The sequence below is a fragment of the Aulostomus chinensis genome, chromosome 22 (genome assembly GCF_037954235.1).
Source record: "Aulostomus chinensis isolate RoL2024-O1b breed Wild chromosome 22, RoL_Achi_v1.0, whole genome shotgun sequence".
Lineage (NCBI taxonomy): Eukaryota > Metazoa > Chordata > Actinopteri > Syngnathiformes > Aulostomidae > Aulostomus > Aulostomus chinensis.
Genome location: NC_141341.1, coordinates 7,147,109 through 7,165,178, shown reverse-complemented (window position 1 = coordinate 7,165,178; position 18,070 = coordinate 7,147,109). Strand labels below are relative to the sequence as shown.

Genomic DNA, 18,070 nt, shown 5'->3' with positions numbered 1-18,070 from the left:
GTGCATCTTGCTTGTCCATGCAAATATCTGCATGTGCGTACATTATAAGAGGATGATTTGAGTTGTAACAGTGCACGGATTCAGTATAACCCATACACATAGAAAAACAATGAAAATAAAGATGAGAATTTGTCAAGTATCTTCACCTGAGAGTAATAGAGACGTCTCAAATTAAAGCAAGAGGATTATTGAACTTTTATTTTATCAGGGAACCACCAGACATGGAATTGGACCATTAGGTACAGTATGTGCTGCCATATTTGTCTGGCACACTTAAAAGCAGCAGTGATGCCATCACCATACCTGTGTGATTTACAGCTCCAATTAAGTGGCCTCTCCTTAGCAAACAATGTGCAGTGTGTACAAAACCTTGGAGGGAAACTGAGGTGCTCGTCACGCAACAGTATAAGGCCACTAGATAAACTTTGTGGTAAGATTAAGTTCAAAAGAGAGCTACAGGGTTGACGGATTATTGTAGGCAAATCCAGAAATAGCATGGCTGAAGGGATTCTTCTAATTGCAGTTTGGATCATTGCAGGAAATAAGATCTGTCAAACAAGAGTTCATGAGACACACGATGATCTTCACAAATGAACCACAGCTGTTGTGATATTTGAAGAGGAAATGCAATTATTAGAGGTACAAAAGCATGCATGATTTCATCACACCTCGCTTTGCGTGTCTTCTGTTTTCAGCATTATAATGTTTAACGTCCACGTCAACCTACTCTAATTTAGCCACTTGTTAGCAATGCTTCAAAGTTCGTGAGGTTGTAATTACTGACGTATTTTATGAGGTAGAACATAATTACTGTATCTTATGCTAGTGATAACCACACTGACCTTATTTCTGGCATTTAACCAAAACCAAAATACCACTGACTTTTAAATAACAGAACCGGATGTTCCACAATACTAAATTACTTTGGTTGTAAGGACTCATTCCTGTAGTACACAGTGAAAGAAAACACAGACAGGGATGCTTTCAAAAGAGGACCTGATAGTGTGTCTGATAGAGGACTCATTAGACAGGGAGCATCCTGGCTCACTAGATCTAATCTCCATCAGTAGTGTTTTACTACACCTCCCGGACTGTTCCATTGTTCTAACCCCTAACCCCAGTCAGTCAGGCAGCCAGATGTGTATCCAGGAATCAGCGAGCTAGCCCTCAGTCAAGCATTCAGCCCCATGTCCAGCCAGATGATGCTGAGCACCAGCCAGGGCCAAGTTGCACCTGCCAACCAGCCAGCCAGGCAACCAGAAAACCAGACAGACAATAATCCAGCAACTTGCTCTTTTCAAACCACACCACGGCTTTTTTCAGGGAGGAAATAGCTTCTCTGTTACAGCATTACCATTTTAAATCTTGACTGTGGTTAAGTTGCAGAGACATGTCTCAAACCTGTGCTTACCACTGCACATATGCTAACCAGACACTCTCTTCTTTTATTAGGCCTGGCACAAACAAGCGTTCCAAGTGATCTGATCACAAGTTGGACAGCTCAACAAAAAAAAAAACCTCAGTTCACATCTGGCTGGACAATGCCACGACATATCAGGGTTTCACTTCCCCGCTGTAAAGGCAAACAAACTAATTTGTTTCAATTTGCAAAAGTGTTGCTTTTACCAGGCCACGCGAGATTAAGAACAGAATACTATTAGGAAAGTTTGTCCTGTTAGTCTCACAAAAAAGGAAATTATGACATTTTTACAATTTTTCCAACACATTTTCAGTGCTGGCTCAGACAGCTTCTTATTTACCAGCAACAATTTCTATTACAAGCAGCTAATCGCGCGAAAATGAAACATAGCAGCCAATCATCCATTTAATTAGGTCTTTGACATTTTAATTAAGGATTTTCATTAAGATCGACTGATGGGTAGGCTAGACTGACCTTTAACAAGAGAGAGAGAAGCAACCTGGGCTGCCGAAACGGTCTCCCAAGCTAGTTCAAACCCAGAGACCCACAACGCCATAGGAATCACAGCAATACCATATGGATATATTCCTTGGTGTCATCCAGGCAAAACTTTGAAACGAAAGAAATGTAGCCTTTTATATGCAAACAGGGCCGAACAGTGAGATCCAGTCGCAAGTGAGGCGCATGTGGAGCATTTTAATTCCAACTGTTCAGTGTCCACTTGTGATCAGATCTCTCAGGACCCAAATTCCCAAATCTCTGACAGAGGTGGGCAGACTGCTTTCCTGGAATCATGAATGCCGCTGCACATGCTGCACGTGAACATCAATGAAACGAAGGGCAGTGTCACTGCCTCATGTTTTGGGATGCATTACATTGACCTTCCCCATACTGCCATGTGCTGTGTTTAGACATCAGCATCCCACCAAGTAAACAGTAGTAATGGAAAGCCAGCTGGTGCCAAGAACAACAGTGGTGAAGGGTGGGTTTTGGTATTCCAGGGATTGTTTCTGTCACTGGCTATTTTCCTGTTATTGAATTCCTCTGTCTCAATGCATATCCTTCTGGCTATAGTCATTGTTGATAGCCACACACCCATCTTGCAGCTGAGTATCTGAAGATCAGAGGTAGGTGAAGGGAAGTATATTTTTCACAGATATAAACAGGTATATATGGACTTTTTATTACCACATAAAAATACAACAGAGAAGTCTTAGTATTTACTTAAATGCTTAACCTGTAGCTAGCCAGAAGCAGAGGTTCAATTCCAAAAATATCGTTCCAGAGTCTCACTTTCTCACTTTCAAACCCAAGCAGCAGTGCTTGGGTTTGTAACAGATGGTTTGTAGGTGCAAGCCAGTGAGGGATTATGCTCTTGCCGTAGCAGCGGCTGCACTCTGTCCAGTGTAGCAACACCATTTTCTCAGAAATGTAAAAATACCCACGTTTTGGTCATTATGGCTTTTAAAGTCACCACAGGCAAGTAATGGCCATGCCCTTCTATTGTACTTCGTCACATTTTATACTCAAAAACGATTGATTCCTCTTGTTCATTTTTTTGTGAAAGCGATCAACACTAAAAACTGCAATTCACAACGTCGTCAGCTCTCTAGTTTTTCCAGATTTTACGGCATCTCGTGGTTCGGTTAAATATTGCAGCCCCTCACCCTCACCCTCACCCCTCCCTCAAGCTTGAAGGATCGTTCACGTACAATAAACTATTTCTCAAATTCAGGCACTCAAATGTCTTACTACCTTTACTTTTAGCAAGAAAAAAAAAACAAGAATGGCAAAAGAAATAAGGAATTGAACGAGAAAAAATTAAGGCACAAAAATTGTTTTCTGTTCTGAGCTATCATAGAGGGCAGGCTTCATGGAAGAGGACACACCTTACCCCGTTCACCTGTGATGCCTCACTTTAAATTTTAAGCTTGTGAGGATGGACGAAGACATATTGTACATCATACATTATTGACAATGATTTGACTTCCAAGCTCAGTTATCATTCAGATAATGCTACCAGATATTTTAATGTTCAAGTATTCCCAACTAAATTTCACTACAAATCATCCAGATCAAACACGTCTAATTTTAGGTGAACAGGCACTCCACATCTGTTTTCCAGTATATATGTATGACCTCTGTTCCTAGTATTCTTCTTCCAGCTATCTCCCTCATCTCTATCTAACTGGCTGTGTCACAGAATGTCAGCTTATACTGTCCCAGGCCTGGAGCTCTATGGGGAGGAGACGAGTCTGCAGGAGCTGTCCGACTGCCAGTCAGTGTCAGCTCCCCTCTGTAATCCTCCACTGCCTCTGATAAGGATGAGGCAGAGCAAGGCGGACGGAAGAGAGAAGAATTTGTAAAAACCAAGTCCGACAAAGACTTGGATACACGCAGTGAAGAAAATTAGGTAGAAATATACATGACACGACACATTTTTCTGCAGTGAGGAGACGGGTTGAAATATTATTTAAAGTGGGGACATGGAGGATAAGGAGCAACGAAATTCAAAATCCCACAAAATATGCAGTTATGTCACTCAGAGAGTAGCATTTGAAAGAAATAGGAACCACAACTCGGTTATGAAGTAGAATAGCAATAAACAGAGGAAATAACTATAACCGCATTTATACTTTGTGTAAAAAGAGGACTGTTATGAGCAGTTCTACCTCATTTAACCTGGCCCCCCAAAAGGCTAAATGCTTAAAAACCTTCCCTGTGGGCCAGGCTTTGCCTGAGAGATGATCAAACAGGTATCAAGGAAGAGATCGCAAGCCCAGGCTAAAAAGAAGAGAGGCATCATATTTCATGTCTAGCTCGAGTACAGAAATGATTTCAACTGATTTGTTGCTTAAATTTAAAGTGATGCAAAATTCAAACAGGGAATTCATGGAATCAATCAGTCCGGATAACTCTAGATGGGGAAGATAGGAGGCAGCACTCACCCTTCGCTCATTGCCATCAATGAGGTGCCCTTGAGCAAGGCCTCTAATCCAAAAAGGAGCTGCTCCATCTGATCGGACTTGTTACATTCATTTTTAGAAAGAGTTGATTTATTGTGTTTTTCCACAACAGCTATACAATTAAATACATGGAAAGACATTTGTTTGCTGAAATCCCACTTCTGGAACTACATAAATAATGCGGCTGAATAGATTAACAATCAGCCCCAAACAGAGACCGCAGGTCTCACTGCAGCATTCAACCCCAAGTTTGACACAGTCAAAGGTGCCATCATGGCGGGCGCAAGGGCAAAGGCAATGTACTTCTGGAGAAACTGTAGGAGAAAAGCACGGTGCTGTAGAGTTGTCCATTTTTCTGAAATACTCTTTAAATAAAAGTTTGTCCTTCAACAGGGAAGCTGCTTTCTGCAAACTAAATTGTTTCGGCATGTTTCCATCGATGAATCCATTCCTCTTCTCATCAACTACAGTCCAACTAAACAGCTCTAGAGCAACTGTGCATGTAAACCCACGGAGCTTCTTCCAGGTATCAATGTGATCAGAATGAGCCTGCGAACATAAATAACTGAATAAATAAAAAACTGAGGTTTAAAAAAAAGTTTAAAAGCTTGTCGCTCTGATTTCCAGTCTAGTATAACTTCTTACAGCGGGCTGCCAGGCTTGTAGACAACAGTGTAGCATGTGAGGTAGACTGGCAGCCATTACACATCCAAAGCCAACACAGAGCTGAACTATGTCCCTCTTCCTCATGCTTACTGAGCCATGCAGCAGCTTATCGACCCAACAAAGTAACAAGTTTGTAAGACACCCCCCCCCCCCCCCCCCCCAATCTCACTCCCTCCTTCATTCAGACACTGGTCCTACCTTGGGTCATTCAGAAGATTGCTATTGATTCAATTGCCTCTTCAAAATAGAGATGGTAAGAATAGTAGCAAGGTCACAAAGAGAAGTATACAAGCACTCTTAATTGTGACACAACTATGAGAGACCCTTCACAGCTTTAGCAGTTTGTACATAACCATGGGATTTGGGCAAAAATTTGGTGATTCACAAGATCATAAAAAGAGGTCACACTGCTCCTGTGGAGGGGCAGGAAGGAATCCTCAAACCCAGAAAGAAGTTGAATTGTTCGTTGAATGTCCAGTTTTATCGTCTCAAAGTCAGAGGGTACTTTTGAATCAGGGTTTTGTTTTTTTTGTGAAATGCCAGAAATAATGTAGCTTTGTTCTACAACAGAAAATAGGTCAGCAAATGCTGCACTCCTGGATTTCATATTTCATGCATCCACTGTGTTCGTTCATCGCACAATGTTACCTTTATACTTCTAACAGCTGCATTTACACTTCAAAAAGTCTCATAAACTTCTGTTTGCCACAGAGCTTATTTACAGCAAAAGTCCAATGAAAAAAATCCCCTTAAGTGGTCGGGGGGAACCCATGGTGATGTCAACTTCCCTATAAATATACACCATCTCACTCTAGTACAAATGTTTGCATGTCTCAATGATTTACATCAATTCAACCTGCATTGCTGCTCCATACAGACGGCAAACTAAGAGGCAAAAGACTGCTCACTAAGCAATAAAGACACAGTGGAATGTTCTTTCGGATAAAATGACAAAAAAAAACCTCTCATTGATTCCCTTTAAAAGCAGTATTTTGTGTGTGTGTGTGTGTGTGTGTGAGTGTGTCCTTTCTCTTGTGCGTGCTCTGCGCCATCATGAATAGAGGTGGATGAAAGGGAAAGCTGAAAAGGTCTGAGCGCTCGATGTGGTTCAACCAGACAGCTCAGTCTCTTGATCTGCCCCCATCCCCACCTACCACGCTTTACTGTTTCAAAATCATTTTCCCTCTCTCTCTCTCTCTCCCTCCCTCTCACTCACACACACACACACACACACACGCACACACACCACTGCCCCAAATATAGCCACTAATGTAGCTTCTTCTGTGGACAGGAGGGTGTGACAGTAACAAACCTGGGTTGATGCTCATTATCCTGAATCACACACACAGTTTACATGTGGTTTATAGAAGAAATAAAACCGTATTGGAAGTGACAGGAAAGCAGGAAGGAAAGAAATAAACAGCAGCACATCATAATTCGCCAAAGCACATGTTCTCAAGGGCTGTAATTTGTGTGCAGTTTGTCTCCAAGTCTGAACTGTGTACGTCTTCGAAAACGTTGCTGTTGACCTGTCTGACACTGACGCACAACACACCTTGTGACAAGTCAGGTTTTTAATATAAAACCCTCGGGGGCAATAAAAGACGCAGCAGGCTTTTCCTCAGAGGGAGAAAATCAGACGATGTCGACATATAGGGAGCAAGTCTGCGTAGGGAGACGCTCAAAGTCATCCAACTTATTAAGGCTTGATACCGACACTAACATCAACCCTGACTAAAACACTGTTTAACAAAATGTGGCATAAAGATACATTTAATGTACAGAGTTGGTGTAATGTTTCATTTCATAAATATGTAAGTCTAAATGAACCATACTCCCAAATTGCTTTTAGCACCCTCTATGCTGTTAGCTCACAGAACTGAATTAAATAGATCAGCCGCATTGTTCGTTCCAACTATTTGAGTCGGTATCTGATGTCAGTTTATCACTATCACAGCCACGCTGGCACTAGAATCTCCACAAAGCTCATCATTATTAACATAAGCGACACATTAGCCTTATCATATCCAGCTGTACAGCTTCTACTTTCTCATACATTCATAAAATAAGAGGCCCCATGTTCCATAGATGTCCCATTTGAATCCAAAATAGGACTGCAAAAAAAAAAAAAAAAATCTGTTTACAATTATTTTTGACTGATTGAACTGAAATATGATTTCAATATTAGAGAGAAAGTCAATTTTCACACTATAATTCTCATTGTCATTAAAAAAAATCCATTTAAACAGTTTCTGGTGTGGTTTAAAAAAAAAAGATGTTTTCTGAAGTCATTAGATTATAATTTGAAGGGAAGACATCGTTGCAGTGCCACAGCATTTGATTTAAGATGGTATTTCGACACACAATTTGCTTTTAACGAATATTGCACTTCCCTGCCATTTGAAACTGCAGTAGGTCATGTTGCAATTTTGATTAAAATCGAATAACTGTGCAGCCTGGCATGAGTGCTTTTCAACTGAGGAGGAGAGCAAACAAGAGTGCAAATGGTTTTCAAAGATGTATTTCAAGTATTTTATGATGTATCAAGACCATAGTTATGATCTAGAATGGTTCAGGGAAAAGATGTATGGTTTGGATCAATATATTCGCTCCTGTCAAGGTCAACTCGCGCGGTCGGGCCAGTTGTTCTCTGAGCGTGTCTTATTACCACAGATGGGTTTACACAGGAGCCCAGTGCATCCCAGCGGACACCAAACGGTCCCTTATACAGAGCGTTGGTATGAGGAGCTGAGGGGCGCGGCAAAGCCTGTCTATGTGATGACCTGGGACGAGAACGTGTTGGAACTTGAGAGTCTGACATCAGGGCTGCAGCGAGAAATAAAAAGGAGTTGGTAAATGTAGTTTAGGGCTCATCCAGTTAAGGGTGTTCCCTTGTGTGGAATCAATTAATAGCCTGGTTAAAACAGATTACTCAATGCAAATTGTTTTAAATACATTCAGGGTCTGACTGCTCTGCACTGATACCAATGATTTCTGTGTAGCTTGAACATACCAGCAGAGAACAATGTGCACCGTTCCAGAATCAATAGTGGGAGACAGTGAAAAGTATAAGTAAACCATCAACTCCTTGGGAGATTTTGTAAAAGCTTTTTCAAAGGTTGAGAGATGGGTAAACAGAGCGTTTAACCTCTGCTACACCTCTGCTTGCAATGTGTAAACTGTCAAAGTAATTCTGTAAGCAAATGCACACTGTTGTTCCAACTAATGTCTCTGCAAATATACTTGGATACACAAGAACACCTGTTTCAGCCATTGGCTGATTCACAAGCTCCTCACATCCATCACTCACTCTGTCTGTAGACGCAGGTTATAGCAGAGACGCCGTTCTGTCACAGATTAATCCAGCAGTGAACTCTCCGCCCAGTCGGAGCTAAATCTGTCTGTCTCTGACACAAACCTCATCTTTTTCCTAACATATGCAGCAAATTCCAGAGAAGAAAAAAGAAAGACAAGCATGATCTAGCAGATGTGTGTATTCATGTATGTTTGAGGGTGCTGGTCCAAATGGCTCCGACAAATGAGCCGAGCTCAGTTAAATGGCTTGTGATTAGGACACATTGGCTTCTAATTGCCTCTCATTACCATTTGAAAGTGAGTGGCGGCTCCGCGTGTGTGTGTGTGTGTGTGTGTGTGTGTGTGTGTGCGTATGTGTGTCCCTTTCACACTGGACCAAAAAAAAACCCACCACCACTCTCTAACATTTTGCTTTTGTCCTAAGTGGTAAAGGGTGCAATCAGCATTCATCCCTGGGTCAAATGTCTCTGCAGCAGTCGTGAGTATTTATCTTCTCCAGCTCTGATCAGCAGTGATGTAACCTCGATACACAGATGGACGCACTATTTTTCACCTAATGCGTGTTTCCAGCACAAAAACACCAGAAACACACTTGCCCATTACTGCACTGATGACTACCACTGCCTTTCATCACACCAACCTTGCATAGTTTACATGAAAAACAGCCTCTGTGTGCTTGATTTGGGCAAAAATTATGCTTGAGTGTGCACCACCGAGATTTTGTTGAAGAGGTGTTCTCGGCCTGTCGCAAAACCGACTGGTGCGGTTCGTTTGTGGCGTGAATTTGATCCAACATCAGTCCAACCTAACTAACAGTGCACACTGCAAGTTTAGGCTTCAACACCTTCTTGGTCATCACAAAAAGTACACGATACATGCAACAAATGGTAAGAATACACACTCTTTGGCATTATTTACTGTCTTACTCCCACCCCCAAAACATCTGACAAAAACAGACAGTGCAACAGTAATTTCTTCTTCTTTTGGGTTTACTCGTGGTTGGTAAAGCAGCTTATACTGCAGTCACAATAGCATCATCTAATGGTACGTATTAACACTCATCACGCTGTAAAAAGAGTTGCTGACGTAGCTGCTGCAGCGAAGACGTGTTGCGTCCGCAGTGTAGTCAAATGTACGGTGCAGTCTGGAGACGTTATGAAGAAATGCAGGACAGAAAAAAAAAAACACCAATTTGTGGACTAACAACAACTATTTGAGAGTAATTAAAAGGCAAAATAACCCTTTTTTTAGGTGTCATATTGCTTTGATCTGACAACCAGTTTAACATTTCAATGAGTGGTAGTACACCCAGAAAATTTGACAACCTTTGTGTATTTTGTAGAGTCTGGATCCATATCCTGTCATGTCATCACTTTCGATGTGCTATTTGTACAGTAGTAACCCTCTTTGAGTCATTCACTGCCGGTGGGGAAAGTGCAGCACACGCTAGCATCATGGTAACAGACACAATTAACAAGTTTGATCAAAATGCACCATCAGGAGAAGGGAGGGCTGCATAAGTGTGAATATACAGCCGATGGGGACAACCATCATTAACAGCAACATTTGCCCAAACACTTAGTCTCGTTTGGATGCCATATTAAATACATAATGTGAGTGATAGGCTACCACTTGGGACGCATAGCCTAGCCTGAGTGCAACTCCGAGGTGTAAACAGAGTAAAAATAGCCTGCTATCACAGGCTTCCCCACAGTCCCGTTATATAATGGTCCAAGCTCGGATGAATGACATCACGGGTAGTCCAGCGATCACAAACCCTGTGTCCTTTACAACCGGCTGGCAATGTAAAACACCGGAGTACTATTACATTCGGAACAATAATTTAAAAGACTGATTATGCACACAGAGACACATACACACACAAATAAAACATGTTTCAGCAAACCCTGGACAAATAATGTGCTTCTTTCGCCTCTTGCCGAGAACACTTCCGCGATGGTGAAACGTAGATAAAAATATAATGCCCTGCCTTTGACAGTCCTCGTCAGAGAGAATAGTTTCAAAGAAGAAACATGCGGCTTAAAGCAACGCCATTAAACAGCTTGTGTCATTTTTTTTTTAATTTTAAGCGTTTCTAAAACAGAAAAGTCTGCAAAGAGCGAAACGAGCTTTAGTGGCGCAGTTGCTGGAAGTATAAGCGCCAACCCCGATACCAGCTCGCCGGGCGGACGCGCTCCTCGCTCGGTCACTACCCAGCCAAACCGCCGCACTCTTCCGTCCCACCAAAACACCACTTTTGCATTGACGTTCCGCTTATAGCTTAAGTAAATACGCATAGCCCCCGCATGCCATCGCTTTGTTTGGTCACTTATATTTAGGTCAGTGGGCGAAGTAAACATTTTTTTTCTTCTTTGAAGTAAACCAGCGCCACCCAGCCCCAGTAGTTCCAGCCATTTTCTCCATACGCAAAAGCAAAAGCAAAAAAAAAAAAAAAAAAGTGTCACGGTGAAAGCGATGGAAGGCTGGGGAGACGAAGTGGGACTTACTGTGGGGTGTCACGGGCTGCTGAGTTTGTGTCTCTCCTTGTTGCCAGGGCTCCCCGGCTCTGCTCCGGCGCTGACGGTGGAAAGCGTCTCCCCTCCTAATGATGTCTGCAGCGCACAGCTATTAGCTCTCTGCCCCCACCTTCAGAGAGAGAGAGAGAGAGAGAGAGACACAGAGAGAGAGAGAGAGAGAGAGAGAGAGAGAGAAGTTCAAAAATGGAGCACTTCATAAACCACTCGTGCAAAAAAAGAAAGTAGGGAGAACAAGCAGATCATAAGTTGAGCGTGAGAGTTCTCCATTCAAAATTAGTTCATGTGTTCTTTTGTATTTTATTCAGTTGCAGGGTGAATGCATTCCTCTAAGCAAGTTCCTCTGCGTGTGTGCGTGTGTGTGTGTGTGTGTGTGAGAGAGAGAGAGAGAGAGAGAGAGAGAGAGAGAGAGAGAGAGAGAGACAAAAGACTTTTGTTTCAATGATACTCAGCCTAACCTTTGCTTGCAATTGTCGATTCATGTTTGGAAGTCCAATATGATCTTAGTTTGTTTTTGTGTTTGTTTGTTTTATGTGTGTGTGTGTGTGTGCGCGCGCGCGCGCGCGCCCGCGTGTGTTTTATTGAATTTCTAAGTACAGATGGGGTTATTCTAGGGCAGCATTCCCAAGACATAGTCTATAGCAGAACTGCACAAAGAGAGGCCTGGTACTGAAAAAAACATGTAAAAAAATACACTGTAAATCAGTGTTTATGCTGCTTTCATTGTGAATGGTATAGTGTTCTTTATAAGGCTGCATACAGAGACTTTGCGCAGGTTTTCAGTCATATACAGTATGACCAATGTTTAACACTAATATGCCCCAGTACATTTATCCTCTCCTGCTTTAAACAAACAAGAAAACAGGATAACACAAATGTACTCGGAGAAAACATTTTAGTGTCATTGAGACATGAAGTGTTACGTTTTTTTTATCAACTTTATAAAAGATTATATAATATCTTATTAAGGGAACTTGGGAGTTTTTGTGCAATTTGCATTTTGGACCATTAATGTTCTGCTTTGGCCCTCCAAAGGGACGATGTTTGAGCACCCCTGGTCCAGAGAAACAAAACATACAGACTTAGATGATAGAGGATTGTTTGATTCTGCCCAGATATAAAAATGATTGAGCCGTGTACCGACCCACAAACTGACCCGTGGTACCTTCCATAGCTTGAGCTGGATCAGTGTAACATGGCACGCGTCAGTGACCCAGGACATACAGTTAAGATTTATTGCTTTGGAATATATTTACATTTATTGCACTTTCATGTGCAAATTTCTGGTCAGGTATCAGAATCCTTATCAATATAGGCAGATAAATCATATACAGAAGTGAGAAATTCTCTCCTCTGGAAGGAAGGAGTCATGCTGTATTGAGTCCCTGGTGCCCTGAACAGAACCTTCATCAGTCCTTGTATAGGCCCAAAACAGATCCCCGGGGGAGAGTTCCGTCCTCCGTGTTACCCTTCAGTCTATGACTGTAAGCACAGACTCATAAACTGCTGCCTCCACCAGCGCATTCGTCCATTCTCTCAGATCCAGAGATACAGCAGTTTACCAGCATTTCAACAGTCCCTGAGGCCGTAACCAAACCAACCAAAATGACAGGAAATGCTTCTTTTGATGAATTTGGTATTTTAGATCTATCTCCCTGTAAACACACAGCAGGAGTCAGAGGGATTGCTGAGTCAGACCGCTTGCACGGGGAGTCCGCAAACTTAACCCAAAATGGAATTACCAATGCACATTCCCATATAGAGTGCATGAGAGTTCTGGCCAAGGTTGTTGATGTGGTGTTTAGCTAACTTATCCTCAGTGTTTATGAAGATTTAAGGTAAACCCTTAAACCCCAACTGAAAGTATGCAGTATATTACAGAATAAGCTCCACCGCTCGACAACATCAAAATGCTGCATGTTATGCATATATGAGGATTTTTCCTTTTTATAGCCAACATTTCCCCAACAAGTTCTGCAGCTACAGATTCAATATTTAACTGCGTATGTACGAGAATCAGAGATACGTCATTTAGCCCCGGCGGGGAGCGCTTCACAATGAAGAGCTACGATTCATAAAAAGATGTCTTCTTGTCGCACAATTGTTTTGTTTGTTTGTTTTTTTTGTTTGTTTTTTTGCACAGACCCATAAAAAAGACATATTTATATATCTAAGTGCGTGTGCAAAAATACAAAAAAGCTCTCTCAGAAAAGAAAGTTAATTTTATCATTAGCTTAAATCCGCATCACCTGACCCTGACAGGTATTTAAGTCCGACCACTCAATGTCCTGCTGGCTCAAAGATTTGCTTATGCACATTTGCATTCCCACAAGCATGCGCTTGTAGTGATTACTACACCCTTTCTTTCTGTGCTGCATGTACTTACAGGACTACGCCTTCTCGCAGTGAAATGTTCCTCATATTGAAACATCCAGGTTTCACTTAAAGTTTTACTAAAGTTAAAAAGGGTCTAGCGAAGCTGTCGTTTTGATGACTTGAATATGAAAATACGTGGTTGTGTGTGATTGGAGTGCAGGGTCATGGCGTGCTTGAAGGATATATAATTTTTTTTTTTTTTTTTAAAAAGAGCTGTTCCCAAAGGAGGAGCTGCTTTTTAGATGATTGGGTTACTCCCTAGTGATGAACCTGTGTTCTTTGAAGGAGGTGTGAACACTACACACACAGGGTCAATAAAGAGCATAGGTGTGGCTTGTATGGGGAGAGCCCTGTGAAAGACACACTCAGAAGAAAGAAGAGACCACATACCTCTACGGCGAGAATAAATGACTCATAATTTAAATGTCAGTGGATTTTTTTTTTTCACCTCAGCAATAGACGTCATGTCATGTCACCATCTGTCCTTTCAGAGAGCAAGTTACTGTTGTGTAAAAGAAAGAACGAATCCACTTAACTGACAAGTACACACAAACAAGAGATTTGACTCTTGGGATATGAATAAGTAACACTCTGAACGCAAAACACACACTAAGGCGGATAAATGATTAATCATCACATGTCTTCGGCAACTTGAGGGATTTCAGAGATTTTAAAGGTCATGGAAACGTCTACTTCATCGGACAGCAGAGTAGTACGGTGAGGAGAGGGGTGAGTGAGTGGCCACTTAACGTAAAACGCTCAACTACTGAGCAGATTCTTTCTTTTCTTAGAGACTGTACCTGTTCAGTCAGTGTAGCAGAGTGGACTACTGCATCAACACCTCAGCTCTTCACATTCTCCACAGAATCCAATAAAGGCTTTTTGAGTAGAAGAGGAATGCTCATCCTGTAGGCTTTGAAAGCAGATGTCACTTCACATTTCAAAGCATCAATGTATGCTGAAGTTGTCTGTGTGTGAGGAGGATGGTGCGTCTTCCAGCTGCTCACTGCGCCCCCTTTTGCTCAAATGTGGCAGTGTTCTGTGGTTGTGTTTTTTTTTTTTTCAGGACTAGATTATATCCAACAAATGTATTGCTCGCTGCAATGCTCACACATTTAAAGATTTTTTTTTTAAATCCTAAATTTGCTACAAATTTTTTTAAGCATTAAAATCTGTTTTATATGAATAGTTCCTTCCTGGAATTTCTGCAATTATTTTTCCTTTTAAAAGGATCTCATTTTTGGGGAGGTGTGTGTGTGTGGGGGGGGGGGCGGGGGGGGGAGTAGTTTTCCCATCCAATAATTTGCAGATTATAAAGCTCCCTGAAGATCTGTGATTTCAGGCTATGAATAAAAATCTGATTTGAATTGACCTGACTGTGTTGTATGGGATCATGTTCATTTGTTTTGGTATCATAATTCTTCATTTGTTTTTGTTTTTTGCAAAGCACTTTGTAGATGTTTTTTTTATGACATTATTAACATCATCATTATTATGTTCTCACTGAACAAGCAAAATGTTAATATATACCCACTGATGAGCTATAGTCGTTATTCACATAACTTTCTTCTGACACACTCACGTACGGTGGAACAAGCAGTGCGCTGGGACTTCTCCCTCCTCGCATCCACTCGTTTCCCATCCTTTCCTTTACATTTCATAGCTCAGCAAAGACACTGACACATCTAAGCCCTATCTTCAGCGAATTCCATACACGAACAAACTTCAATCCCAGGTGCTGCAGCATCCAGCTCGGCTCGTAACAACCACAAGCGCCATCATTTTCACACCAACCTCTCTAACAACCAAATTACAAGGGCTTAAAGTTGCCCTTGCAAGTGTAATCCGACAGTGAATGGCTGCTATCGGCTAACCTGTTCTCACACACCATCCACATTCTGTGATGAGGGAGAAGGAAGCTGTGAGGATTAGGATGCGAAGAGAGCTCCCTAATCTGTGTATTAACATCAGCCAATTGAATCAAGTTGTCCTGGGCAGGCAGATTTTGGGGAGTAATCTGCGGTGCCTGAATGTGATCCATACAAGTCCAGACCTAATTGGAATGGAGAAACATAACTTTCGGTGAGATATATACTGATGAACAGGATATTTAGGGTTATTTTCACTCTCTTATTCCAAACACAAAGAACTGTGACAGCTTATTATTAATATTACATTTTTGATATACAGATGAAGCACCTTCACCTGCAGCAGTTCTGCATCTCTGTGTTTACATCCGACAGCTGTGCTCGCTCTCTCTCTCTCTCTCTCTCTCTCTTTCACTCACTCTCACTCTTGCTCTCCGTGAAAAATAATTGCGTCTTAGTTCTGGACCTACATCTTATTATGAACCTGTTTTTTAGATGTAATATTACAGGGATGCAAGAATGATTTGTATTTATTATTCAGAAATGTTTTACTTGATCCTTTGCACCCGCCATTTGCACTCTTGTTGTAATTCTCTGCGTAAGGTGTCAGTGATTCCCTGAATGTGATGGGAATCTTCCCCAAAAACAAAAACACCAGCCTCTCATGTATCATGAATGATGATGCATCATCAACCATCTTCTCTGGTTTAATATGGATGAAAAAAAACAAAACAACAAATGCCTGAGCCATTCTCCTCCTCCTCCGAAGCAGAGACTTTAATTATTGACCAGGTACAGGGGGCTGTCCAAAACACTTTTCTACACACAAACAACCTAATGCATGCGCACACATGCATACAAACAGGGGTGAGAGAGATGCAGACAAGCTAATGTCGAGGTCAGAGAGGAGTCAGGAAAATAACAGATGAGTTTGAAAATGGTGGTTGACAAATTTGCACACTCTGTCTGTCTGGGAGTGTGATTTTTATTCTTTGTGTCTGCCAGTGTGACTGTGTTAGAGGAACAGAGAGGTGCCTGGGGAGCTTCACAGTGGTGGAAGCAAAGTTAAAGAAGGGAAAGTAGAGCAGAATGTCAATGTGTGCCCCTCATTTTAGCTGACTCCGTGTTTTCGCTGGCCTTGTCCCATTTGTTTCCGACATAGTAACCTCTCAAAATCCTCCATCAAAAAAAAAATAGTGAGTGATCAGCCCTTCCTCTCCCTCTGATTGGATCGCCCTCTACGTGTCTAGATGAGGCACCAAGTTCTAGCCAATCAGAGGCAGAATGGGGATGCGTTCCTAGTCAACCAGTTCCTCCAGGGTGAGATGCACTTTTGCGTCAAATATGTTGCCAGACTTGCTCAGATCCGTGTAACCTCCTTGCGAGCTGCACAAACTGTCAGTGGATGCAGTTCTAAAGCTAAATTCTGAGTTCTGACTGTGGAAACCAGTTCCTTCTGCTCCCGACTGACAGAGCTAGCAGTCATGTGAATGGTGCTAGCCTTGCTACTGGTGGAGCGAGCGAAATTAGCGTTAAAACTGTTAAGATGAAACCACAACGATGACAAGGAGAAATTAGAGATGAGATTAGAAGTCATTGGTGTTGTGTTTGAACTAATGAGCATCATGCTAGTCATGTCATTTGAGGAAGCACGAGATGGTTAATGAGGCTGATAAAACGCTCACGTCGACATATCTTATGTTTGTTATACTTCCTACTTGTCACTGCAAATTCAAGATCTTTGGATTTTTCACTGCAGGTGAGAATAAAGAATTGATTCAACATCTCCTGTTCTCTGGTGTGGTTATTTCAGTTAAATGATCAGTCAGGAAACAGTAAAAAATAATTAAAGCGAGGTTGTTATGAGGAAGGAATGATGCAAAGGCTCTGTTTTAGCACATTAGCATCTTGCATCATGTTCCACCTTTGCCCTTTATGTCTTCTCCATCTTTCACCCACCTGAGATCTTCAAACTTTCACCATGTTGTATTAACATTATGTTTGCCACCTCTTCTCAGAGACAGGAGTACGTTCCACTTCTCGAGTGGCACTCGAACAACAGCCAGCTCATTGCTCTTTGGAGCCTTTAATTAGGGCCCAATCACTAGGTTCCAGGGAGGAATCTGAGAAGGGTGCTCTCTGAATGCTTTTTAGTTTCTGTCTCTTGTGAGAGTAAAAGAAAGTTGTTCAAGCTTTAATCTGTTCTCAGGTGATTATTGCAATCTTCTTTAGTCAAGTATCAAACACGGCTCCCTTCATCACCTCCCACTGGTGCAGACTGCGTCACTTAACTCATTACTTGGACAAAGAAGTGTAATGGTGTTAGCCTCACACTTGACTCCCTGCATAGGCTCCCTGTTCAATTGGCACTGATTTTAAACTATTATGAGACTTTAAATGGCCTGACACCGACTCACATTGACCTGGCATGTGACCTCTTGGTCATTACCATCTGCTCCAAGACCACGGCTGGAGTAAGGACCTCAGACACACGGGTTCACCGGCTTCTAAAACATTTCCTTTTGTGAAGGAAACGCTTTGTTTGTTCTTTAAAAAATGGATCCCATACATTTTACGATCTCTTCTTACATTTAAATACTGTGTCTGGTTTTGACTTTTTTTCAACAATATTATTACATTACTCTACATTATATTGCATGTGGGACAATGTTTCCACTTCCTCTTAGTGTGTCAATCATTTCCCATGGTGTCACTATACATATTTGCACATTTAGTGTACAAATAGACTTACAACTTTTCTTAGCTTCTGCTGTAAATTGAGACTCTGCTGATAAATTCACATTAGACAGAGCAACCAAAGAAATGAGCAGAAAAAAATGAAACTACAGCTCATTAAAAAAATAAATTAAAAAGACAAAGTAACAAGAATATTAATGAGAGATGTAGGAACCCACTTATGAAACG

The 18,070-nt window shown here is 41.7% G+C and overlaps 1 protein-coding gene across 3 annotated transcripts in view; it reads right to left on the bottom strand.

Annotated features, from left to right (window-relative positions):
* Nucleotides 1–11,028, bottom strand: part of atxn1a (ataxin 1a) — a 101,857-nt gene extending 90,829 nt beyond the window's left edge. For 2 of the 3 annotated variants that reach the window (XR_015111204.1, XM_086193271.1), the window contains exon 1: nt 10,875–11,028. The gene's annotated coding sequence lies outside the window, so the exon portion shown is untranslated. The remainder of the gene's footprint in view (nt 1–10,874) is intronic. The other variant, XM_086193272.1, reaches the window with a different exon arrangement.
* Nucleotides 11,029–18,070: the final 7,042 nt, after the last annotated feature.